At 43.9% G+C, this 27,215-nt stretch overlaps 1 protein-coding gene across 5 annotated transcripts in view; it reads right to left on the bottom strand.

Moving 5' to 3' along the window:
• CORO6 (coronin 6) overlaps positions 1-27,215 on the bottom strand; it is a 162,650-nt gene that overhangs the window by 131,185 nt on the left and 4,250 nt on the right. For all 5 annotated transcript variants that reach the window (XM_056559001.1, XM_056558999.1, XM_056559006.1 and 2 more), the window contains exons 2-3: positions 14,792-14,919; positions 13,821-13,932 (exon numbers count right to left, since the gene is read on the bottom strand). The gene's annotated coding sequence lies outside the window, so the exon portion shown is untranslated. The remainder of the gene's footprint in view (positions 1-13,820; positions 13,933-14,791; positions 14,920-27,215) is intronic.

Here is a 27,215-nt window from a genome sequence, read left to right as displayed (position 1 = left end):
CAAAGTAAAGGTTTGCCTGGCCGACAGTTCTTTCTTCAGACCTCAACATACACATGAATGTTCAGCAAGGCCATGTTTCTTTAGTGGTAAGGGGAGGGGTAAGCCACAGCCAGACAACATCTGTCCCTGAACAATACTGTTAAAGGGGTACTCCCGTGGAAAACTTTTTTTTTAAATCAACTGGTGCCAGAAAGTTAAACAGATTTGTAAATCACTTCTATTAAAAAAATCTTTATCCTTCCAGTACTTTTTAGGGGCTGTAAACTAAAGAGAAATCCAAAAAGAAATGCATTTCCTCTGATGTCATGACCACAGTGCTCTCTGCTGACCTCTGCTGTCCATTTTAGGAACTGTCCAGAGCAGCATATGTTTGCTATGGAGATTTTCTCCTGCTCTGGACAGTTCCTGAAATGGACAGCAGAGGTCAGCAGAGAGCACTGTGGTCATGACATCAGAGGAAATTAATTTCTTTTTTGGATTTCTCTTTAGTACCCCTTTTAAGCAGTATGAATCCAACATGTCCGACATTTCTCTCCACTGACATTATTTGTAAAGGAAGAGTCAAGTGGTCCCCATACACTTTAGATAGTCGGCCAAGCCCATCAAAGTCTAAGGTGTATGGGCACCTTTCTAATCCATTAAAAAATAGAAGTTTTAAAAGGGTACTCCACTGGCCAGCGTGGAACTAAATGTTCCGAATGCTGTTTTCGCGCTGCTGGGGTCGGCCACGCCCCCTTTGATGTCACGGCCATCAATGCAAGTCTATGGGAGAAGGCGTGACAGCCGTCCCGCCTCCTCCCATAGGCTTGCATTGAGGGGCATAGCCGTGACATCACAATGGGGCGTGGCCGACCCCAGCAGCGCGAAAACAGCGTTCGGCCAAGTTTTTCTTTACTAAATAACAAAGTTTAAGGTGAAATGAACAGAAGAAAAATCTAAATTAAATCAGTATTTAGTGTGACCACCCTTACACCTCAGAACAACATCAAGTTTTCTAGGTACATTTGCACAGTTATTGAAGGAACTTGGCAAGGCTAAGCACAGATCTTCTGTGGATGTAGGATTTACATGTAATCCCAGATAGACTTGATGATGTTAAGATCAGTGATCTGCGGGGGCCTTTTCACCACTTCCAGGACTACTTGTTCTTCTTTACGCCTAAAATAGTTCTTAATGACACTGGCCGCATGTTTGAGGTCGTTGTCCTGCTGCAGAATAAACATTTACAACCAGACACCTCCCTGAGGACGTTTTGGGCAGGTGTGAAAAAAAAATGCTCAAACAAGTCTTGCAAAGATATAATACAAAATAAAAAAATAACCTTTATTAAAGCATTATGATATTAAAGGTTTACTGAAACGCTGCGTTGGGGTGGTGTCGCTTCAGTGTCCTGTTGCCCTGCTATTTTTGTATAGTATAGTAAGTATAGCACTTAAATATTGTTGTTATTATTCTATTTCCATGTAACATCTTGCTGTAAGGTGTATTTAGCTAATGCCCACTTTGGGATATATTACCGTATGTACTCGAGTATAAGCCGAGTTTTTCAGCGCAATTTTTCGTGCTGAAAATAACCCCCTCCAAGTGAGCCTGTCAATCCCTTCTCAGTGGTCTTCAACCTGCGCACCTCCAGATGTTGCAAAACTACAACTCCCATCATGCCCGGACAGTCATCGGCTGTCCGGGCATGCTGGGAGTTGTAGTTTTGAAACATCTGGAGGTCTGCAGGTTGAAGACCTCTGTGGCCTTTTGTGGCCTTTGTCATCATCCAGACTCCCCCCCCCTTTGGTTTTCTACTCACCTCCCCCCTAGTGACGTTGCCCTGTGCGTCGTCGTCAAGGCAATGTTACTAGTCCGGGGCCGGGCCCGGAGCGGAGAAGAGGGCCCCCCCCCCCCAGTGAAAATGGACAGCCCGGAACGACTAACCCTCCCCACCGGACGGTCCCTGCAGCATAGATGGCCCCGACCAGCTCACCCTTCCCACCGAGGGGAGGTGAGTAGAAAACTAAAGGGGGGGGGGGGGTGTCTGGATGATTACGAAGGCCGCAGTAGTCTTCAACCTGCGGACCTCCAGATGTTTCAAAACTACAACTTCCAGCATGGCTCCCAACTCCCAGCCGGTGGCTGTCCGGGCATGCTGGGAGTTGTAGTTTTGCATCTGGAGGTTTTACATCTGGAGGTCCGCAGGTTGAAGACCACTGGATTGACAGGCGGTGATGATGAAGGGGGGGGGGATGATGACAGGGGGATGATGACAGGCCGTGATGATGAAGGGGGGGGGGGATGATGACGAAGGGGGGGGGGGGGGGATGATGACAGGGGGATGATGACAGGCCGTGATGATGAAGGGGGGGGATGATGACAGTATTTCCCACCCTAGGCTTATAGTCGAGTTAATAACTTTTCCTGGGTTTTTGGGGTGAAATTAGGGGCCTCGGCTTATATTCGGGTCGGCTTATACTCGAGTATATACGGTATACATTGGTGCTATGTTTGGATTTGTATGTAGGCAATGTGTATGTCACTTGAGTAACACCCTGTTTTTTTTTTTTTTCCTGTATCCCCCCTCAGGGTGGAATTCCTCCAATTTTAACATCTTGATGCTTTAATAAAGGTTATTTTTTAATTTTGCATTATATCTTTGTAATGAATCCAATTTTCCTATGTATTTATTAATTCTAGGAGGTCATATAAGCACTTTATATCAAGGGGTGAAGTTATTAATTCATAATATACATATTACTACAGTATTAGTGTGGGAGTTATCCCTTTACCCCTAGAGTCTGAGATTGATTAATGTGTGGAGAAAATGCTGCAAAGTAATAATATTTTCAAAAGAAGAAACATCAAAAGCTTTTTTTTTTTTTTTTATCAATTAACAAAAACATCTTGATTTGTGGTTAGATCTCCCAGATGTCTAGGACCCACCTCCCTGTCTAGTTCCTTTAAAAATGTGTGCAAGTGTACTAAGAAGAATTGATGCAAATATTGATCTGATTTAGATTTCTCTTCATTCACAGAAATAAATTCATATTTACTAAAGTCCTGAACATATAAGGCTCTTTTCACGCCCTGTTAGCAAAGTCCATTTGCGGTACATGTCAAAATATCTCCCGCTGCAGACAGCAAAGGTACCCATAGATCTCAGTTAGAGATGAGCGAACTTACAGTAAATTCGATTCATCACGAACTTCTCGGCTCGGCAGTTGATGACTTATCCTGCATTAATTAGTTCAGCTTTCAGGTGCTCCCGTGGGCTGGAAAAGGTGGATACAGTCCTAGGAGACTCTTTCCTAGGAATGTATCCACCTTTTCCAGTCCACCGGAGCACCTGAAAGCTGAACTAATTTATGCAGGATAAGTCATCAACTGCCGAGCCGAGAAGTTCGTGACGAATCGAATTTACTGTAAGTTCGCTCATCTCTAATCTCAGTCAAACCAGTCATTTGGCCTCCGTTTGTGTAGTTTTCTGTAGGGTTTGCATTTTTCTGCAGGATGCAATAATACAGACCTTTGTGCTATGACACAAAGCAAGATGCTGTAAAACCCTGCCGGACACCACAATAACGATGTGTGAAGAGAGCCTAAACTGTACCTATTGTCTACCCACACCGACAGTCAGTTCTCTGGACCAACAACTTACTTCATTAGCATTAGATTTATTAGATTTAACTAGATCAGGTTGTGGAGTCTAAAGCCCTGTTCACACAGGTCATATCTGAAGTAGATTTCACACCAAAATAGGCCTCAGATCTGACAACGATTCATTCCCTATGAATATTAATGACATTTCCGCAGCCATGTTTGCATGCAGTTCCTTGGTGGTGGTTTTTTGTTGTTGTTTTTATTTTTTTTGCTGCTGCTGCTGCTGCTGTAAGTTGCACATGACCTATTTCACATGGAAATGGTGAGGATTATGGGGGGTATTTTTTTTTTTATAAATTTTGCCTGTTGACAGTTTCTTTTTACCCTTTTTTTTCACTTTGGTTTTCGTGGACATGCACCAAATTTATCATTTGGTGTAAGTTGTTAGTAATTTTGGCTCAAATGTTGAAATCAGCCGTTCACAGCGCCTTTTACACAACTTACCGCCACACAACTTACCGCCACAGAGCAGCCATTTCGGAGTCCCTCCTGCAGTATATCAGCAAGCAACATGTTGCAAAACTACAATTCCCAGCATGCCCGGACAGCCGTTGGCTGTCCGGGCATGCTGGGAGTTGTAGTTTTGCATCATCTGGAGGTCCGCAGGTTGGAGACCACTGCTTTAGTGCTTACCTTTCCTGAACCCGTGTGGCCATGTCCAATGCTGCCTCAACGAAGGGTGAAGGTTCCTCAGAGACAACTATGTCGCAGGATAGTATTGAGCAGCCCTGGAGGCGTCGCTGCTTTCACCCAAAAAAAAATTAATGTATTTTGACACCTTTACATTTTCTGACATTGCTAAGTGTGTTTTCCATGTGCAAAATTTCTCGGCTGTCATTTGCGATAAAAAAAAACCCCTAAAGGCGCAAAATTGCGCCAAAGATCGATTGGCGCAAATGATGAATTACTGAATAAAGTTAAAATCACACACTGGACCGTGTGATTTCGAGAAAGTTGTAAAAATGACAGTGGAGAAGATGCGTCAAACTTTGGCGCAAAAAGACACTGCGCCAAAGTATTGCGCCAAAGTTAAGTGAAAAAAACACATAAATCCTTTGATAAATACCCCCCTATGTACCCTGGACAGCTCAGTGACTAGTTGTGCTGTGTTGCAGCACTGGGGACTACTGTGTTTCTCCGAAAATAAGACCGGGTCTTATATAAATTAGGGCTTATTTTCAGGGTAGGGCTTATTTATTTACGGTATGTACATTGAACAACATACATTGCCCCCAAAGTGTCGCCCCCCCCCCCCGCTGGTTTATCAGCCCAGATCGGGGGACTAATCGTACCGTATGTCACCCGTGAGCGCTGCTTCTCTCCCCGCCTGCCAAATAATTATCAGCCGCTGCGCTGTATTCCTGTGCCCGGGCTGCAAATATTAAAAAACAAGCTTTAACTTACCTTCCTCCTCCGTTCCCCCGTTGCTAAGGAACCGGCCTTATGGTCCCTCCGCTGTTCTTGCTGCTTCTTGGGGATGGGAACGTCACAGAGCCTTCAGCCTATCAGCGGCCGCAGTGATGTCCCGCCTCTGCCGATGATAGGCTGAGCCCACTGTCATGTAAGAAGCCGGCCGTCTTCTTACATGACAGTGGGCTCAGCCTATCATCGGCAGAGGCGGGACATCGCTGCGGCCGCTGATAGGCTGATGGCTCTGAGACGTCCCAACACCAGGAAGCAGCAAGAGCAGCGGAGAACAGTGACGCCGGTTCCTTAGCAACGGGGGAACGGAGGACGAAGGTAAGTTAAAGTTTGTTTATTAATATTTGCAGCCCGGGCATTGCCTAGGTCTTATTTTCGGGGTAGGGCTTATATTGCAGCCCATCCCGATAATACAGCGAGGGCTTATTTTCGGGGTAGGGTGTATTTTCGGGGAAACACGGTAGGTTCAAATCCCACCAAGGACAAGATCTGCAAGGAGTTTGTATGTTCTCCCAATGTGTGCACAGGTTTTTCCCACACTCCAAAACATACTTTTATGGGAATTTAGAATGTGAGCTCTAACAGGGAAAGATACCAGTGTGTGTGATGTCAGGCTCTGTACAGTACTGCAGGATATGCTGGCGCTATAGAAATAAAGACATTATTATTCTGCCACACTGCCAAAATTGGTGCTAACTTGGCTTCCATTCCTCATATCTCAGTGTGGTTAAGCATCTGTGGGAGGTTCAGGAAAGACAAATCCAATATTACAGGACACCTTTGGAGGTTTTATGGAGCCCAGGACTCAACGGGCTAGAACTAATTTGGCAGGATTAGGATGGGACCTACACAAAATGGTTTAGATCTTTTTTATTGCCATATTGGAAGCATATTCATAATAACTGCATCTTAACACTACAACACTTTCCATAAAAACACATGCAGAGTGTGTGACACATTGCTGCAGAAGAAAAGAACACAGTGTAAAGGCGTACGATGAGGTCATCCATAACATCTTTGGTTTATAACCAATAGTAGCTTATCCTCTTCAGGACATAGGGCGTATGGATACGCCCTGCATCCCGAGTCCTTAAGGACCGAGGGCGTATCCATACGCCCGTGGGAATTCCGGCCCCCACCGCTAGCCGGTTGGGGACCGGAGCCGGATGCCTGCTGAAATCGTTCAGCAGGCATCCCGGCATATCGCCCAGGGGGGTCATTATGCCCCCCCATGTCGGCGATCGCCGCAGATCGCTGGACAATTCAGTCCAGCGATCTGCGGCGATTCCGGGTCAATCGGGTCTCCGGTGACCCGGTGACCCGGAATTACTGGCTGTTCGGGGCCGTCTCTGACGGCCCCGAACAGCCAGAGCCTGCAGGGGTGAGGTGGCACTGGTGCCACCTCACGATCGCCCTGATTCGTCGGCCGGATTACCGGCCGACCAATCAGGGCGCCTGCTGCGGGTGTCACTCCCGCACCCGCTCCGCCCCTCTTCCGGAGGACGTGAGCGGGTGCGGGAAGACGACCCCCGGTGCTGGGGACCCCGATCCCCGGCGCCCCTGTTGGGATCGGGGCCCCAGGAGCAGCTGCGGCGGCGAGGGACAGTCCAGCGATGAAGCAACAGCAGGAGGTGAGTTACAGCCTCCTGCTGTTGCTTAGCAACAGCTCCCAGCATGCAAAAAGGGCATGCTGGGAGCTGTAGTTATGCAACAGCAGGAGGCAGACCACCACAACTCCCAGCATTCCCTTATGGGCATGCTGGGACTTATGGTTTTGCAACAGCTGGAGGCACATTATTTCTATGGAAAAGTGTACCTTCAGCTGTTGTCTAACTACAACTCCCAGCTTGCACAAACAGCTAAAGTGCATGCTGGGAGTTGTAGTGGTGCATCTGCTGGTTGCATAACTACAACTCCCAGCATGCCCGTTGGCTGTCGGTGACTGCTGAGAGTTGTAGTTTTGCAACAGCTGAAGGCACACTGGTTGTGAAACTCAAGAGTTTTTTTTTACCTAACTCAGTGTTTCACGACCGGTGTGCCTCCAGCTGTTGCAAACTACAACTCTCAGCAGTCACCTTACACCATGCACCGTACATGCTGGGAGTTGTAGTTTTGCAACAGCTGGAGGCACACTGGTTGTGAAACACTGAGTTAGGTCACAAACTCAGTGATACATAACCAGTGTACCTACAGTTGTTGCAAAACTACAACTCTCAGCAGTCACCGACAGCCAACGGGCATGCTGGGAGTTGTAGTTATGCAACAGCTGGATGTCCCCCCCCCAATGTGAACGTACAGGGTACACTCACATGGGCGGAGGATTACAGTAAGTATCTGGCTGCAAATTTGAGCTGCCGCAAACTTTCTGCTGCAGCTCAAATTGCCAGCGAGAAACTACTGTGAACCCCCGCCCGTGCGACTGTACCCTAAAAACACTACACTACACTACCACAAAAAATAAAATAAAAAGTAAAAAACACTACATATACACATACCCCTACACAGCCCCCCTCCCCTCCCCAATAAAAATGAAAAACGTCTGGTACGCCACTGTTTCCAGAACGGAGCCTCCAGCTGTTGCAAAACAACTCCCAGTATTGTCGGACAGCCGTTGACTGTCCAGGCATGCTGGGAGTTTTGCAACAGCTGGAGGCACCCTGTTTGGGAATCACTGGCGTAGAATACCCCTATGTCCACCCCTATGCAATCCCTAATTTAGGCCTCAAATGCGCATGGCGCTCTCACTTTGGAGCCCTGTCGTATTTCAAGGCAACAGTTTAGGGTCACATATGGGGTATCGCCGTACTCGGGAGAAATTGTGTTACAAATTTTGGGGGGTATTTTCTGCTTTTACCCTTTTTAAAAATGTAAAATTTTGGGGAAAACAAGCATTTTAGGTAAAAAAAAAAAAAAAATTTTTACATATGCAAAAGTCGTGAAACACCTGTGGGGTATAAAGGTTCACTTAACCCCTTGTTACGTTCCCCGAGGGGTCTAGTTTCCAAAATGGTATGCCATGTGGGGTTTTTTTTGCTATCCTGGCACCATAGGGGCTTCCTAAATGCGGCATGCCCCCAGAGCAAAATTCGCTTTCAAAAAGCCAAATGTGACTCCTTCTCTTCTGAGACCTGTAGTGCGCCAGCAGAGCACTTTTCACCCCCATATGGGGTGTTTTCTGAATCGGGAGAAATTGGGCTTCAAATTTTTAGGGGTATTTTCTGCTATTACCCTTTTTAAAAATAAAAATTTTTTGGGAAAACAAGCATTTTAGGTAAAATTTTTTTTTTTTTTTTTACATTTGCAAAAGTCGTGAAACACCTGTGGGGTATTAAGGTTCACTTTATCCCATGTTACATTCCCCGAGGGGTCTAGTTTCCAAAATGGTATGTCATGTGGTTTTTTTTTGCTGTTCTGGCACCATAAGGGCTTCCTAAAGGTAACATGCCCCCCAAAAACCATTTCAGAAAAACGTACTCTCCAAAATCCCCTTGTCGCTCCTTCCCTTCTGAGCCCTCTACTGCGCCCGCCGAACACTTTACATAGACATATGAGGTATGTGCTTACTCGAGAGAAATTGGGCTACAAATACAAGTAAAAATTTTGTCCTTTTACCCCTTGTAAAAATTCTAAAATTGGGTCTACAAGAACATGTGAGTGTAAAAAATGAAGATTGTGAATTTTCTCCTTCACTTTGCTGCTATTCGTGTGAAACACCTAAAGGGTTAAAACACTTACTGAATGTCATTTTGAATACTTTGGGGGGTGTAGTTTTTATAATGGGGTCATTTATGGGGTATTTCTAATATGAAGACCCTTCAAATCCACTTCAAACCTGAACTGGTCCCTGAAAAATACTGAGTTTGAAAATTTTGTGAAAAATCGGAAAATTGCTGCTGACCGTTGAAGCCCTCTGGTGTCTTCCAAAAGTAAAAACACGTCAATTTTATGATGCAAACATAAAGTAGACATATTGTATATGTGAACCAAAAAAAAATGTATTCGTAATATCCATTTTCCTTACAAGCAGAAAGCTTCAAAGTTAGAAAAATGCTAAATTTTCAAATTTTTCATCAAATTTACGGATTTTTCACCAAGAAAGGATGCAAGTATCGACAAAAATTTACCACTATGTTAAAGTAGAATATGTCACGAAAAAACAATCTCGGAATCAGAATGATAACTAAAAGCATTCCAGAGTTATTAATGATTAAAGTGACAGTGGTCAGATGTGCAAAAAACGCTCCGGTCCTTAAGGCCAAAATGGGCTCCGTCCTGAAGGGGTTATAAACTGTATATTGCCTTGGGGCGGGGAGCAGAGAGTTCTGCACATGGCACCATCCAAGCTGAGGCTAGCCCTGCACACACATGGATGGAGACCCCTTCATGTTACATTACACTGTATAGTCTGACATTGTCCTATTAACTCAATCTAGTAGAATATAATGGTAGAATTCCATGCAGCATCCTGAATATACAGTAAGGGTGCATTCACACCATGATTCATTAAAGGAAAACTGTCAGCTAGTTCACTCACACTGAACCCATTATACTGAGTGATAGAGTGGATGAACAGGAGTCCATACAGGGGTCACTTACTTTTTTGTGTGCCCTGGCTGCTGAGTACTTCCCCACTAAAGTACTCCCCCGCTTAAGCCCACCCCCGTTGTTTTCATATAAATTTTCTTCAACCCCACGTTTCTTCAAACCCCCCCCCCCCCAGCGCACCATCCCTTGACAGTCCCCCGCCGTCCATCTCGCTATGGGTCCCAGAGGAAGGGGCCTAAGCCCACCCCTGTTGTCTGCATATTCATTTTCTTCAACCCCACATCTTAGTGACATGGAGTCACTTGCCACCTGAGCACACCGCTCTGTATGCAGAGCACATGCGCCTTTAGTTTTTACACAGCTCTGACCTCCTGATGACATGAGAGCTTTGCGTCCAGAGAGCACGCTGCACAGTTACACTGCGCATGCCCTGGGCCCTCGCTACAGAAGTCGGGAGTAGCAAGGGCCTGGTACATGCGCAGTTACACTGCGCAGAGCGTTCTCTGTATGCACAGCTCTCACGTCATCAGGATGTGAGAGCTGCGTAAAGACTAAAGGTGCATGTGCTCTGCATGCAGGGAGGTGCACTCAGAGGGCATGTGACTCCACGTCACTAAAACGTGGGGTTGAAGAAAATGAATATGCAGACGACAGGGGTGGGCTTATGCCCCTTCCTCCGAGACCCATAGCGAGATGGACGGCGGGGGACCCACCTTCAAAGCACCACTGAGAAGACCGAAAAAACAACTTTAGCGGGGGAGTACTCAACGGCCAGGGCACACAAAAAAGTAAGTTACCCCATTATGGTCTCCTGTTCACCCACACAATCACCCAGTATATTGTGATAGTGAACTAGATGACAGTTTTCCTTTAAGGCTTTACATATATCCGGCGTCCGGCAAAACTGGATGAAAATCGCCACAACTGATGCACAAACTGATGCCAGAAGTGCATCAGTTGGCATCAGTTGTTCATCATCCGGCATCCATTGTTTGTAATTGCCGAATGGGGGGAACGCAACATGATGCGCTCCCCTGTCTGTGCCAGTCCGGCGAGTCCAATCATCCGAGGCTGATTGTGAACAGTCCCATTCAAATGAATGGGATTGGTTCTGGATTCATGTTCCCTCCAGCGCAGCTTTTGCAGCGCCGTAGGGAACTGACAACTGACACCGGACATATGTAAAGGAGGCCTTATACGGTCAGTGGATCCAGCGGGTTTTGCGACCGGACTGAAAACCGTAGTATACCGCGGTTTTCAGTCCAGTCACAGACCCGGATACGGAGCAAAAATGAGCCGACCGGAGTCACTATCTGTGAATAAATGAGATGCAGGCCAGGGTCCGGCTGGGGTATGGGAACTGTTATATACAACATCTTGTAATACACATGGACGCAGCCTTGGAATTTTATGCATCAGCCAACTGAAAGAATACATTGTAACCTACAGATGTATTTGACTCTTCCCACTGCAGTTCACTTTAAGGGGTACTCCAGTGGAAAACTTTTTTTTTTTTAAATGAACTGGTGCAAGAAAGTTAAACAGATTTGTAAATTACTCCTATTAAAAAAATCTTTATCCTTCCGGTACTTATCAGCAGCTGTATGCTACCGAGGAAATTCTTTGCTTTTTGCATTTCTTTATTGTCTTGTCCACAGTGCTCCCTGCTGACACCTCTGTCCTTGTCAGGATCTGTCCAGAGCAGGATAGGTTTGCTATGAGGATTTTCTCCTGCTCTGGACAGTTCCTGATACGGGCATCAGGTGTCAGCAGAGAGCACTGTGGACAAGACAAAAAATAAATTCAAAAAGAAAAGAATTTCCTCTGTAGCATACAGCTGCTAAAAAGTACTGGAGGGATAAAGATTTTTAATAGAAGTAATCTACAAATCTGTTTAACTTTCTGGCACCAGTTGATTTAAAAAAAAAAAAAAAAAATGTTTTCCCCCGGCGTACCCCTTTAAGCTGTCTCTTCCAGCATGTACAGTCGTGGTCATAAGTTTTAAGAATCATACAAATATTGGTTGTTACAAAGTTTGCTGCTTCACATTTTATAGTGGCAATTTGTATTAAAGAGTTTATACAGCAAAAATGTTTTAGAAATAAATGTGCCCAGGCTGTATGATAACATAGGCCTATACTCACCTCCTTCACTCCCCCACTTCCCTAAAGCCTTGTAATTACAGAACCCAGTCTCCAGTGAACTCCGCTTCCTGGTGCTGCAGACGGCACATCAAATGGTTTGTCAGCCAATCACTGGTTGAGGCAGGATACTGCTGCAGCATGTGATTGGCTGATCAGCAATGTGATGTATCATCTACAGCTCCTGGATGCGAAGTTCAGGGGGGATCGGGCACCATGATAATGAGACTGTGGGCAAGCGAAGGAGGTAAGTATAAGCAAATGTTAACATGCAGCACATTTATTTATAAAATGCTTTTGCTGGAAAACTGCTTTAACTCTAGATTGTTATGAAGAGTGATCAGATGAATTGCAATAAACTGCAAAGTCATTTCTTGTCGTGAAAAATAACTTCCACTGAATTTCAGTTGAAAAGAAAAGGAAAAGAGGCACGCTCCTAGTGTGATACCGTCGGTGTATAGCGGGCACGTGAGGGTTAATGCACCTTACCGTAGTGGGTTGTGCTGCGGGAACAACACCTTTGTCTGCCTTTAGAATCGCACGGAGCCGTCGATGTCCCGAGTCGGAGATCCCAGCGTTCGGCGGTGTTAGGAAGGTGGCTGCCTCTGCATCCTTAACCGTGACTGGCAGGTCCGGTTAGACGTATGGGAATTGGGAGAAAAAAATAGGATGAGATACGGCGCCTCCTCCGGTGTAGTTGGTATGGTGATTAGGAAATAAAGATTATAAAAACTGCCCCAGCTAAAAGAAGGCTGTTTTTATTTAGGGTGCCTTCTTTTAACTGGGGCAGTTTTTATAATCTTTATTTCCTAATCACCATACCAACTACACCGGAGGAGGCGCCGTATCTCATCCTATTTTTTTCTCCCAGTTCACAAACATTATTTTAGTGATCTTCTTGTTAGCTCAGGAGAAAGTGTTAAGAGCACCAGGCGGCTCATATCCCACATGAGGATTATGATGTTGGCATGTCATTTTGACAGTATCCCAATGTATCCATGCCTCGGAGGCACAAATCGTGATGTGAACCTAGCCCAAGTGTTCATAAGCCTTCTCATATTAAAAACGAAAAAGTTTTTTTTTTTTAAATCCAACATAAAGAATGCATATGGAAAATGTTAATAATTAAAGGGGTATTCCAGGAATTTTTTTATTTGACTATGCTACAGGGGCTGTAAAGTTTGTATAGTTCATAATATAGTGTCTGTACCTGTGTGTGACGGTTTTCTCACAATTCATCTGTGATTTTCACTCCAATATTTATTTTTACCAGTATACAAAATGACTGTTGTCTCAGATTTTTCCCAGGTTGCAATGCGGCCGAGACCCGACTCACTAGTCAGCTGATGACAGGGAGCCTGTCTGCTTCAATGGGTGGAGCGATCGTTTGGTGAGAGAGAGATCAATCTGCAACTAATGCAACAGCTGTAGGCACCCTGATTAAAAATCACAGGTCTTTTGATGGATGCAGCTCATTTATGTTTCAATGGGTGGGGTGGCTGATGTGTGGGAGGGAGGAAAATGGAATTATGGGATTTGTAGTCAAAAAAAGAAAAGTCAAACAGGAAATACCAGTTCACAAAAAGCTAGTCACAGTGTTATGGTAATATAACAACATAGCCATTTAGCCCCAAGACAAGCACAGATCCTTCCTAAGCATGTCCATTACTGTCTGCCAGGTACATACTAAAATCACATTATGCTGGATAACCCCTTTAATGTGTGTGGTGTGAAACAAACTAAAAACATCATACATTCCTATATATAGTGTGAGCGTTATAAAGTTATTCCTACATAAAGTGAGACATTTTATTTGACAAGTGGTGACAGCAGTGAAATGAAGAAATGTTGTATAGCAGTGGTCTTCAACCTGCGGACCTCCAGATGTTGCAAAACTACAATTCCCTGCATGCCCGGACAGCCGTTGGCTGTCCGGGCATGCTGGGAGTTGTAGTTTTTCAACATCTGGAGGTCCGCAGGTTGAAGACTACTGTTGTATAGGATAAATGCATTTTATATAACTTTATACTGCTCTCTAGTGGACATAATGGGGTACTGCATCCTTACTATTGCAATATAACAGCAGGCAGTGGTCTTCTTGCCATCTCTGTTGCTGAAGTGGAACTGCATTCAGATTGTTGATAGATGCACATTCAGGTCCACACTAAAATGTGATAGGCTGAAAACAGACACTACTTTTTGTAAATAAATTAATAAAAATATATAAATGTAGTAAAGTCCAAGAAAACTGAAAGACGGCACTCACCAGGTAGATGGCATCAAATCTTCTTTATTGTATCAGACACAATACATTGATACAATAAAGAAGATTTGATGCCATCTACCTGGTGAGTGCCGACTTTCAGTTTTCTTGGACTTTGATAAACACCAATAAAATGCACAAGCAGAAGATTGGCAAAGCCAATTCTTCAATAGAAATCCATTGAGTGACCTGATGAAAAATACACATGGCTTGTAATGAGAAAAAGGCAGGTGATAAAACATCAAATAAAAAAACAACTTTACGCACTTTTTGAAAGAAATGCCATGACGGAGAAAAATGAGAGGGAAGTTTTTTTTTTGTAATGTTTTAGAACCTTTAAAGGGGTTATCCAGGAAAAAATCAACTGGCTCCAGAAAGTTAAACAGATTTGTAAATTACTTCTATTAAAAAATCGTAATACTTTCAGTACTTATGAGCTGATGAAGTTGAGTTGTTCTTTTCTGACTAAGTGCTCTTTGATGACACGTGTCTCAGGAACCGCCCAGTTTAGAAGCAAATCCCCATAGCAAACCTCTTCTACCCTGTGCAGTTCCCGAGACAAGCAGAGATGTCAGCAGAGAGCACTGTTGCCAGACAGAAAACAACAACTCAACTTCAACAGCTGATAATTATTGAAAGGATTAAGATTTTTTAATAGAAGTAATTTACAAATCTGTTTAACTTTCTGGAGCCAGTTGATATATAAAAAAAAGTTTTTCCCTGGAATACCCCTTTAATAGTAACTATTAACATTGTAGGAATATATGCAGCTCACCTGCCATTCTAAAGTTCCACTGTACACTGTGCCACTGTAGACTTCTCTGTCCGACTACAGAAAATGTGGTGTCCTACCTAATCATAGGGCGTAAGGGACACCAAGTGCTCCTCCTATGCATGCCATATCTGAAATAGAAAACAGATATTTGGCCCTTCATATAACTTTACAAAATTTACAGAAAATATTAACCATACTAAAAAGTTTTCCCTAGATTAAAATATCACGTTGATGTATTTACTTTATAAAATATAATTAGAAATATTCACTGACATAGTCACTGCTCCGAGGGCCATATAGTTACCTTATATATGAAAGCATCCTCTAAGAAATATTGTCCTCATAGTGACCACATAATCCAGCTTTTAATTTTTAAAGGGGTATTCCGGGTTTATACATTTTATCCCCTATCCAAAGGATAGTAGATAAGATGTATGATCACAGGGGTCCCGCCGCTGGGGATCCCCATGATCTCGGTGCAGCCCCCGGCATTCTGTGCCGTGCGCTGCCTCCAAGACGGATGTGACGTCACACCACGCCCCCTCCATTCATGTCTATGGGAGGGGGCGTGACGCCCCTTTGGATAGGGGATAAGATGTATAAACCCGGAATATCCCTCGAAGAGAAAAATTATTTTATATAATAATTTTTTTTAAAATAATTAAGAACTTAGATTCCTTACAAATGATCAGGTATGAGAAAGAAGGTGCCAAACTTAAACCTCTGCGCGATATAAGGATAGAATGTAATAACCAGTGCATTATGTATACTGCAAGACAGATTTCATCAGGACTGGCGATTAAAGGGGTATTCCAGGATTTTTCTTTATTTCACTATGCTACAGTGGCTGTAAAGTTAATGTAGTTCATAATATAGTGTCTGTACCTGTGTGTGACTGTGGTCTTGCAATTCTTCTGTGATTTTCGCCCCAATATTTATTTTTAACAGCATACAAAATGACTCATGTCTAGGGATTTCCCTGGTTAGAAAACATTGGTTAGAAAACATGTTTCATTGGGTGGGGTGGCTGATGTGTGGGAGGGATGAAAATGCCTCACATTTACAAACAAGGAACTATGGGATTTGGTTTGAAAGAACTAACTCCAACAGGAAATACCCAGTTCACAAAAAGATAGCCACAGCTTCATGGTAATCTCACAACATAGCCATTTATCGCCAAGACAAGCACATATCCTTCTAAAGCATGTCTATTACTGTCTGGCAGGTACATACTAAAGACATCTCCTCTGGATAGGGGATAAGATGTCTTAGGGCCGAAGTACCCCTTTAAGCTTTTCAGTTTGGAAGTTTCACTGGTATAGCATAGAATTCTCTGGTCATGTTGTTGCCTAATGTTACCATCTACTACCCTCTGTGAGACTATTAACCTCATCTAAGGATCAGTTGTTATTAGTTTTTGATTCTGATAAAATAATACACACGTACTGGGAGCCACTGTTTGGACCTGGAAAAGGTGACTGCTAAAGGTGAAGCCTAGTTTACTCTTTTCACTCCAACCATCCAATACCCATTACAGTCTGAAAAACTCACTACACCCCCAGGGTCATTCTTTAATTTGGACGAATAAAATGTATGTGTATGTAAACTTATATGTGTACATAAAACTTAGCTTAATTCTTAATAAAATCCACCAAATAAACATTGAAACACCAAAAAAACTAACAAACGAACAACAAAATCCTGTCAGTAAATCTTACAGGTGTCCTCCCATATAAGGGAATTACACATTGATTCCTATGAAACAAATCAAAAAAGCATATATTACTGGAAGAGCATACAGAACTGATTAATAGCACCACGGTAGGCAAAAAACAACTTATAAACAATGCTGTGGGTAGGCCAAGGCGTGCATCAGAACACCATTTAATGGCATGCCAATGCATATTGGCGCTGAATGTCTGCTTGCAGCAGTTGCTGCCAAAGTGCGCCATCTCGTAGATGTCAATGAAGTCTGGTAAAAATCAGCCCAAAGAATGAACAATGAATATTCATTCTTTGGGCAGATATCCATTCCACTGCGGCAATCCTGCACTATGCACAGAGCAGCAGAATCCCATGGAAAACAGTGGGATTCTGCTGCAAGTGGATTTCTGCCAACAGAATGTCCCCAGTGTGAACGAGACCTAAGTGCCCCTAGACCCCTTAGTAATCTTTCAGACCCATCTTTCCCCTTCTCCTTCAGACCCCCAAGTCCCCCAGACTCCTCTGCACCCCAGTAATCCTCCTTCACACTTTTCTGCCACCCCCCCTCAGCCCCGTTCTCCTCTGCACCCCCTTTAGTCATGCTCCTTCATACTTTTCTGCTCCCAGCCGCTTCTCTTCTGCATCCCCACCTTAAAGGGGTACACCCGTGGAAAACTTTTTATTTTTTAAATCAACTGGTGCCAAAAAGTTAAACAGATTTGTAAATCACTTCTATTAAAAAATCATAATCCTTCCAGTAGTTTTTAGGGGCTGTAATACTAAAGAGAAATCCAAACAAGAAATGCATTTCCTCTGATGTCATGACCACAGTGCTCTCTGCTGACCTCTGCTGTCCATTTTAGGAACTGTCAAGAGCAGGAGAAAATCCCCATAGCAAACATATGCTGCTCTGGACAGTTCCTAAAATGGACAGCAGAGGTCAGCAGAGAGCACTGTGGTCATGACATCAGAGGAAATGCATTTCTTTTTTGGATTTCTCTTTAGTATACAGCCCCTAAAAAGTACTGGAAGGATTAAGATTTTTTAATAGAAGTGATTTACAAATCTGTTTAACTTTCTGGCACCAGTTGATTTAAAAAAAAAAAAAAGTTTTCCACGGAAGTGCCCCTTTAACCCCTTAAGGACGCAGGACGTAAATGTACGTCCTGGTGAGGTGGTACTTAACGCACCAGGACGTACATTTACGTCCTAAGCATAACCGCGGGCATCGGAGCGATGCCCGTGTCATGCGCGGCTGATCCCGGCTGCTGATCGCAGCCAGGGACCCGCCGGCAATGGCCGACGCCCGCGATCTCGCGGGCGTCCGCCATTAACCCCTCAGGTGCCGGGATCAATACAGATCCCGGCATCTGCGGCGGTTCGCGATTTAAATGAACGATCGGATCGCCCGCAGCGCTGCTGCGGGGATCCGATCATTCATAACGCCGCACGGAGGTCCCCTCTCCTTCCTCCGTGCGGCTCCCGGCATCTCCTGCTCTGGTCTGAGATCGAGCAGACCAGAGCAGGAGATGACCGATAATACTGATCTGTTCTTAGTCCTATACATAGAACAGATCAGTATTAGCAATCATGGTATTGCTATGAATAGTCCCCTATGGGGACTATTCAAGTGTAAAAAAAAATGTAAAAAAATGTAAAAGTAAAAATTAAAAAAAAGTGAAAAATCCCCTCCACCAATAAAAAAGTAAAACGTCCGTTTTTTCCTATTTTACCCCCAAAAAGCGTAAAAAACATTTTTTATAGACATATTTGGTATCGCCGCGTGCGTAAATGTCCGAACTATTAAAATAAAATGTTAATGATCCCGTACGGTGAACGGCGTGAACGAAAAAAAATAAAAAAAAGTCAAAAATTCCTACTTTTTTAATACATTTTATTAAAAAAAAAAATTATAAAAAATTTATTAAAAGTTTTTTATATGCAAATGTGGTATCAAAAAAAAGTACAGATCATGGCGCAAAAAATGAGCCCTCATACCGCTGCTTATACGGAAAAATAAAAAAGTTAGAGGTCATCAAAATAAAGGGATTATAAACGTACTAATTTGGTTAAAAAGTTTGTGATTTTTTTTAAGCGCAACAATAATATAAAAGTATATAATAATGGGTATCATTTTAATCGTATTGACCCTCAGAATAAAGAACACACGTCATTTTTACCATAAATTGTACGGCGTGAAAACAAAACCTTCCAAAATTAGCAAAATTGCGTTTTTCGTTTTAATTTCCCCACAAAAATAGTGTTTTTTGGTTGCGCCATACATTTTATGATATAATGAGTGATGTCATTACAAAGGACAACTGGTTGCGCAAAAAACAAGCCCTCATACTAGTCTGTGGATGAAAATATAAAAGAGTTATGATTTTTAGAAGGCGAGGAGGAAAAAATGAAAACGTAAAAATTAAATTGTCTGAGTCCTTAAAGCCAAAATGGGCTGAGTCCTTAAGGGGTTAAGTCATGTTCCTTCACAATTTTTGCCTCCCTTCCCTTTCTCTCAATGACTTTTTGTTAAAGTTGGATGTGTAAATAACATTTTTTTTTCTCTAAAATGCTGGTTTTTCCCCAAATTTTAAATTTTTACAAGGGGTAATAGGAGAAAATATCCCCCAAAATTTGTAACCCCATCTTTTCTGAGTATGGAAATACCCCATGTGTGGACGTCTAGTGCACTGCGGGTGTACTACAATGCTCAGAAGAGGAGTCACATTTGGCTTTTGGAAAGCAAATTTTGCTGAAATGGTTTTTGGGGGTATGTCACATTTAGGAAGCCCCTATGGTGCCAGAACAGCATAAAAAAAAAACACATGGCATACTATTTTGGAAGCTACACCCCTCAAGGAACGTAACAAGGGGTACAGTGAGCCTTAAAGCCCTTTTTAAGTGTTTGACGACTTTTCGTTAAAGGGGTACTCCGGCGCTAAGACATCTTATTCCCTATCCAAAGGGAAATCACTATGCTCCGTCCTCGTGGTCGAGATGGACTCAGCCTGAGGACCTCCAGCGGTTCCGGAAGTCGCTAAAGGTGGGTGCTGCATGGTAAATCCCGAGGGTCCCCAGCAGCGGGACCCCGGCGATCTGACATCTTATCCCCTATCCTTTGGAGTACCAGCATGTTAGTGTAAATTTTTTTATTTTGGTCTTGTATGTATTACATTTTCTAATAATTGCTCCCACAGTTGATTTCTTCACACCAAGCTGCTTACTTATTGCAGATTCAGTCTTCTCAGTCTGGTGCAGGACTACAATTTTGTTTCTGGTGTCCTTCGACAGCTCTTTGGTCTTGGCTATAATGGTGTTTGGAGTGTGACTGTTTGAGGTTGTGGACAGGTGTCTTTTATACTGATAACAAGTTCAAACAGGTGCCATTAATACAGGTAACGAGTGGAGGACAGAGGAAACTCTTAAAGAAGAAGTTACAGGTCTGTGAGAGAAAGAAATCTTGCTTGTTTGTAGGTGACTAAATACTTCTTTTCCACCATAATTTGCTAATAAATTCTTTAAAATCAGAGAATGTGATTTTATGAATTTTTTTTCTCATTATGTCTACAGACGGTAAATGGGAAATTTTCAAATCAGCACTGAATAAATATACAGCTAAATTTATTCCTAAGGGGAACAAGTGTAAACGATTAAAACTACAGTGGTCCTTCAACATACAATGGTAATCCATTCCAAATGAACCATCGTTTGTTGAAACCATCGTATGTTGAAGGATCCGTGCAATGTAAAGTATAGGAAGCTGTATTCACCTGTCCCCGCCGCTCCGGACCCGTCACTGCTGCCCTGGATGTCGCCCTACATCGCTGACGCTGCGTCCCCATGGTGTCCCTGATGCTCCGGACATCTCTGCTTCCCCGGGATCCTCGCTCTCCGTCGCCGTCATCACGTCACTACGCACGCACGCTGCTCCTATTGGATGACGGGACGGTGTGCGAGCGACGTGATGACGACGAAGGAGAGAGCCTGAGATGGAAGGGATTGTGAAGATGACGCTCCGGAGCCCCGAGGACAGGTAGGAGACCATCACCGGAGCAGACGGGGCACCGTAAACGGCTATCCAGCGGATAGCCATTTATGCGATGGCCCCGACATACAAATGCATCGTATGTTGATGCTGCCTTCAACATGCGATGGCCTCTGAGAAGCCATCGCATGTTGAAATTATCGTATGTCGGGGCCATCGTAGGTCGGGGGGGTCACTGTAAATCCTGCATGGCTGACAACTGATGTTTAAAGAGCAATAAACAACAAAAAAGGTTTAAAAAAATACTAATCTGAGGGGTCAGCTATAGCATTTAAACATTACAAAGGGCTTAAAGGAACACTCTGGTGCAGACTACTCCTGCTCCGTTGTGCCCGGGCAGCAAAAAAATGCAAATAAACCATCATTCATCTTCCTGGGTTCCCGCGGAGCGCCACTACAGCTGATCGGTCCTCTGTTCCATCTTCTTCATACTTCCGTGTGAACGAAGCGTCACGTGGCGCTCAGCCTATTATGGAAGTATGAAGAAGATGGACCGGACGACTGATCAGCTGTATTGGAGCTCCACGGGAACCCAGGAAGGTGAATGATGGTTTATTTTTGGTTTTTTTTGCAGCCCTGGCAGGACGGAGCAGGAGTAGTCTGCACCAGAGTACTCCTTTAATAAAATCTGCAAAAATGTAATAAAAACAGCAAAGATTCAAAAAGAGAGACAGGTGGCCAAAGAAAGCAAAACAAATCCTTCATTTTTTTTAGATGTATAAATGCAAAAAAAAAAACAATGACAGAGCATGTCGGACCCCTTAATAATGATAATGGGGAGGTGGTCACTGGTGATCAAGAGAAGGCGGAGCTACTGAATGGGTTCTTTAGTTCTGTATATATAAAGGAAGAGGGAGGAGCTGACACAGGCCGGGCCAGTGCTGGTAACACATCATGTAATGTACTGAACTGGCTTAATGTAGATATGGTCCAAGATAAATTAAGTAAAGTAAATGTAAGCAAATCTCCCAGACCAGATGGATTACACTCAAGAGTTCTTAGAGAACTAAGTTCAGTAATATCTGTGGCCTTGTTCATGATATTTAGAGATTCTCTTGTGTCTGGTATTGTACCGAGGGACTGGCGCAAGGCGAATGTGGTCCCAATCTTTAAAAAGGGGCTCTAGGTCTTCCCCAGGTAATTACACACCGGTAAGCTTAATGTGCATTGTGGGAAAATTGTTTGAATGACTCATAAGGGACTACATACAGGAGTACTTAGGGGATAATAGTATTATATAGTCAGGGGTGCCAACATTTACGGCCATGACTGTAAGTGATAGCCAGTATGGGTCTACTAAGGATAGAAGTAGTCAAACCAATCTAATTTGCTTTTATAAAGATGTGAGTAGAAGCCTTGACAGAGGATTGGCTGTGGATATGAAAGCATTTAGTCATTGTTTTTTTTTTTTTTTTGCTTAAATTTGTTGCAAAAAAGTTGCATGTGTGACAACTCTATTTTTACTTTTTGATTGTGCAGTGCCCTAAGCAAAAAAAAAAAAGAAAAAAAAGAAACTTGCTTACCAAAGCAAAAAGGGATTTCTGACTTGCAGTGGTCAGAGATTTATTAGGTGCGAAATTCGCAAAAAAGTTGCATAGCATGAAAAAAACTACAAAATTTACTCCAGCTCAAACATGGAGCAGAAAAAGCCACTACCAAAGCAAAAATAAAATTACGTGCAACAAATTTATCAACTGGCTGAAACCTAAATAAGTCGCATGTAATCAAAAAAATTGTAAGGAAAAAGAGGGGAATTCATCAAGCTGTTGCTCAATCCCCCTCTGCCTTAAAAGACTCTTCTGGTGTTCTTCATTATCACCCAGCTGATATTTCTCGCCTCTTTGTTGATTACTACACCAATCTTTACTCCCTTCTCTCCCAGCTTCTGTCTGATCCGGTGGAGCGAGCAGCAGTTTTTGACTCTTATCTTTCCAGATGCAGCCTGCCTGCTTTGACGGGGGGCTGATCTGAGGTCCTCAATTCGCCTATCACTGGGGAGGAACTCCTGGAGGTTCTAAAATCCCCCCCTGCTGGTCGTTCCCCTGGCCCAGATGGCTTTACTTATCTGTACTACAAGACTTTTTCCTCTCTACTTGTACCTAAACTCGTTCCCCTCTTCAACTCTTTCATGGAGGGGGAGGTGATCCAGCAGTCCCTTTTACACTCCTTAATCACCTTGATATCTAAACCCAGTAAGGATTCTCATGAATGCTCTAGTTACCAACCTATTTCCCTTCTTAATTCAGATTAAAAACTGTTTTCTAAGTTGTTCGCAGTCAGACATTGTTCTTTTCTCCCATCTATCCATAAGGATCAGGTTGGGTTTATCCCCTGCTGTCAGGGCGGTGACAACACCAGGAGGGTAGTAGATCTCATTGACTTAGTCAATCGGAGTTCCGAACAGGCGTTATTCCTTAGCTTAGATGCCGAAAAAGCTTTTGATAGACTGGGGTGGCAATTTCTCTTTGCTACCTTCCAGAATTTTGGTATCACGGGCAACTTTTTAACTGCACTACGGGGTCTCTACTCCTCTCCTACAGCCTCTATCAAACTTCCTCATGCTCCTTCTCCAACCTTTCCTTTGTCTAATGGAACCCGTCAGGGCTGTCCGCTGTCCCCTCTGGTTTTTGCCCTCCACATTGAGCCTCTGGCCGCCATGATTAGGGGGGACCCGGACATCACTGGCATTCCCTTACATGACAGGGAATTTGATTTGCTTGTTTGCTGATGATGTCCTTCTCACACTCTCCCGTCCTTTACTTTCTCTCCCTAACCTTTATAAAGCTCTTCATGCCTATGGTGTGGTTTCTGGCTACAAGGTCATTCTCTCTAAATCGGAAGCACTCCCTCTAAATCTCCCCATGTCTCTCTCCACTCTCTTGCGCTCCAATTATTCTTTTAAGTGGTCTCCTATATTACTTCCCACTACTCCTCTCTTTACTGTACTATCTATCTCCCCCTTTTTTGGGAACTTCGTGCTCTACTGGACAAGTGGCGTTTGCAGTACATCTTTTTTGGGCGTATTGCGGTGGTGAAAATGACAATGCTTCGGAAACTTCTAAATTTTTTGGAAACGTTGCCAACTCGCGTGCCGCTGTCTGTCCTTCACTCTTTTCATTCGGCTGCTGTTTGTTTCATTTTGGATGGGAAAAGGCATCGACTGCCCATGTCTGTTATGATGGCGAGTAGGGCGCTGGGGGGGCTATCGGTCCCGGATGTGATAAAATACTATTGGGCTGCCCACCTGCGCCATCTTGCGGGATGGTCTTCTTACCATGCATACAGCCGCTGGATGGAGCTGGAAGGCTTTGGTTAGCCCCCATCCACCCTAATACACTTCTTTGGTCCCCTCCGGCATCTACTGTCTCTTAATCCCTCTACTGGACCCCATGACATTCTCTAAATACATTTGGGGGTACTGCTCTGTGAAATTTAAACTGTTCTCCCCCCCCCCCCCCCTCTGCGTTCTTTCCTTTATCATCCTGACTTTCCTTCTGGTCTGTCTTCTGCTATGGTGCGGGAGTGGGGATCTTGGGGGCCTTTTCTCTTGGGCATATGTTGTAGACCCTCTCTAATGTTCTCTTCTGCCCTTTGAACAATTGAGGACTCATTGGGATCTCCCCTCATCTGAACGCTTTCACTATCTGCAGTTACGGCATTATATGTCATCCATGACTGGCTCCACGGTAGTCTCTATGCCTACTGGATTTGAAAGATTGTGCCGTGGTGGGCCTCAGGCGAGGGGCCTTCTCTCCGACATTTATTCCTCTCGGTCTGGGAACCCTGGGATCCTTTTTCTGATTTCTTGCTCTCTCTTTCTCTTCTTTCTCCTTTCTCTTTCTTTCTTCTTCCCCTCTATTCTGCCTTGTGTGGTTGTTATATATTCATCTTTGTGTTCCCACTGTTTGTATTCCCCTCTCCTCCCCTCCCTTGTCTGTGGCTCTTACAGCTTTATTACCTGTGTTTGATGGTGTGTAGAACCACGCTTGTTTAAGCCATTTACTGATTACAGTTATGTTTTTTTTTGCATTAATATTTTGGTACCAGGGGCCTTTCCAGGAATTCCTGTGACTTTATTAGCCTGCCTTGGCCCTACCATTTGCCTGTTTCCTAATTTCTATTATGCCGACTGTTATTGGGCTTCGGCCCCTGTGATATCACTTGTATATTTTTCATATATCTGGATTTGTATCCATGGAAAATTCATAATAAAATTACAGTAAAAAATAAAATAAAACTTGTGGAACAGTCTACCTCAGGAACTGGTCACAGCAGAAACAGTTGAAAGCTTTAAAACAGGGTTAGATACATTCCTAGAACAAAATAACATTAATGCTTATGCAGAAATATAATCACATCCCTTCTCCTTCATCCCACCATACCCCTTCCCTTCAATTCCTTGGTTGAACTTGATGGACGTATGTATTTTTTCGACCGTACTATGTAAAATTAAAATATGATGTGACCACTAATCAGCAGTTCTAGCATTTGGTATGTTCTTATGTTTGCGATTTTCACTGTGCAGGATCATAAATATAAGAGTCACGGCAGGTGGTGGGTCCTCTGGGCCTGTGTGGATGATTACGTGAGCCGTGCCAGGGAGTGGAATCTAAGGTGCCGCTGATTTTCATCAGAGCCCGCCGCAAAGCGGGATGGTCTTGCTGTGGCAGGCGGCACCCAGGTCGCTACACCTGGCACGACTCGTCCACACAGGTAGCTGGGATGAAGCGTGGTACAGATGAGGTACAGGATAGCTGAAGGTCAGGGCAGGTGGCACAGTAGCAGGGTCAGGTCATGGAACAAGGATCAGATACACGGATAGACAGGAACACAGAAGCTTTCTCTCAGGCACTAGGGCAACAAAGATCCGGTCCAGGGCAGGAGGAGGTGCACACACTTTTAGGGAAGGAACAGGTGAAGACACTAATTAGGGCGTACTGGCCCTTTAAATCACAGAGCTCCAGCGTGTGCGCGTGCCCTAGGAGGCGGGGGCACGTGCACCAGGACTGAGTACACGGAAGACCAGGGAGGTGAGTAACGGGCTGGAACTCGCATGCGGGTGCATCCCGCGATGCGAATCCCAGCCCCGCCGGCAGCGGGGACATGGGAGGAGAGTGCTCAAGGCCAGTGTGTCTGGCCGGAGCACTGATGTTACAATAAATATTATGTTTTTATAGTTTGGGCACTTCCACACATGGTGATATCAATTATGTTTTTTTTGTGTTTATTTTTTTTATTTATTTGTAAAATATATATTTTTTAAAACATTTCTACTACCGTAATTTATTTTACACTTTTTAAGCCCGATAGGGAACTATTATAAGCAATCTTTCAATTGTTTTCAACGTACAATGCTATGCCATAACATAACATAGGATTGAATAGTGATATCAGTGCTCAACTTGCACAGCCTATAGCCTTAGGCATACAGTGACCCCTCGACTTATGATGGCCTCGACATATGATCATTTCAACATATGATGGCCTCTCAGAGCCCATCGTATGTTGAAGGCAGCCTCGACATATGATGCTGCTGTGTGTCGGGGCCATCATACAAACAGCTATCTGACAGCGCTGACAACTTCAGCAACTGACAGATAGTTGTTTAATGTGCCCCGTTCTGCCTCCTGTTATTCACATGCTGTCCTGCTAACTCACGCAGGCTCCCACTGTGAGCTCCATGTAAGCCCCCCCCCCGTGCAGCCATAGCCAATAGCCTGCAGCATCTTGCTGCAGGCATCCAATGAGCTGCTGGCTGCCCTCCCCTTCCTTTCCTATAGAGCTGTAGTCGGCAGGATCGTAATGGAGGACATTCTGTCTCCCCTGAAGGTATTTAAAGAACTGTACAGTACTGTATGCGATGTCACACATCACATACAATACATATACACACTATACACCCCATACATCAATGCTTTCCTATCAGTGTGCCTCCAGCTGTTGCAAAACTATAACTCTCAGCATGCCCAGTCAATGGCTGTACATGCATGCTGGGAGTTGTAGTTGTGCAACAGCTGGAGGCACCCTGGTTTGTTAAACACTCCCCGTACACTCCACATACAATGGTCATCCCAGAACCAATTAGCAGTTTCCCATAGAGATATGTATTCAACATACAATGGTTCCGAGGCCCCAGAACCAATTACCATTTTCACATAGACATATGTACTCGACATATGATGGTTTCAACATATGATGGTTCTCCTGGAACCAATTAATATCATATGTTGAGGGACCACTGTACTGTACAAGAAGAGGACTGATCGGATGGCACGGTCAATGTCTGTTAGTGACAGTGAGTCCTGGCTGCTAATAGCAGCCATCATTTTCCATCTATGAAACAAGCTTAGTTCCTGTGCTCGTTTCAAAGGCAAAAAAACACTGCAGGACATGAATGGTACGCTAAGTATCAGGACATAAAGGAAATGGGTTTAAGCAAGGGTTTCCCACAGGAGAAAGGCAAAGGGGAAGGCAATGTGAGTGACTAGTAGGTTTTTTTTTTTGCCTTTGACCATTATTGGTTAGGGTGCTATTTTTATGGTATGGAGCTTTTTTGACCTACATATCCAACATCTAGTGATTACACACTTGGCTTCTAGAGAATATAGGTCTATTACATACATGTATTTATTGGTGGACTTTCACTCCAATTAAGGCTACATTCACACCACAATG

This window comes from Hyla sarda, chromosome 2, assembly GCF_029499605.1.
Source record: "Hyla sarda isolate aHylSar1 chromosome 2, aHylSar1.hap1, whole genome shotgun sequence".
Lineage (NCBI taxonomy): Eukaryota > Metazoa > Chordata > Amphibia > Anura > Hylidae > Hyla > Hyla sarda.
This window is presented reverse-complemented; position numbering and strand designations above follow the sequence as displayed.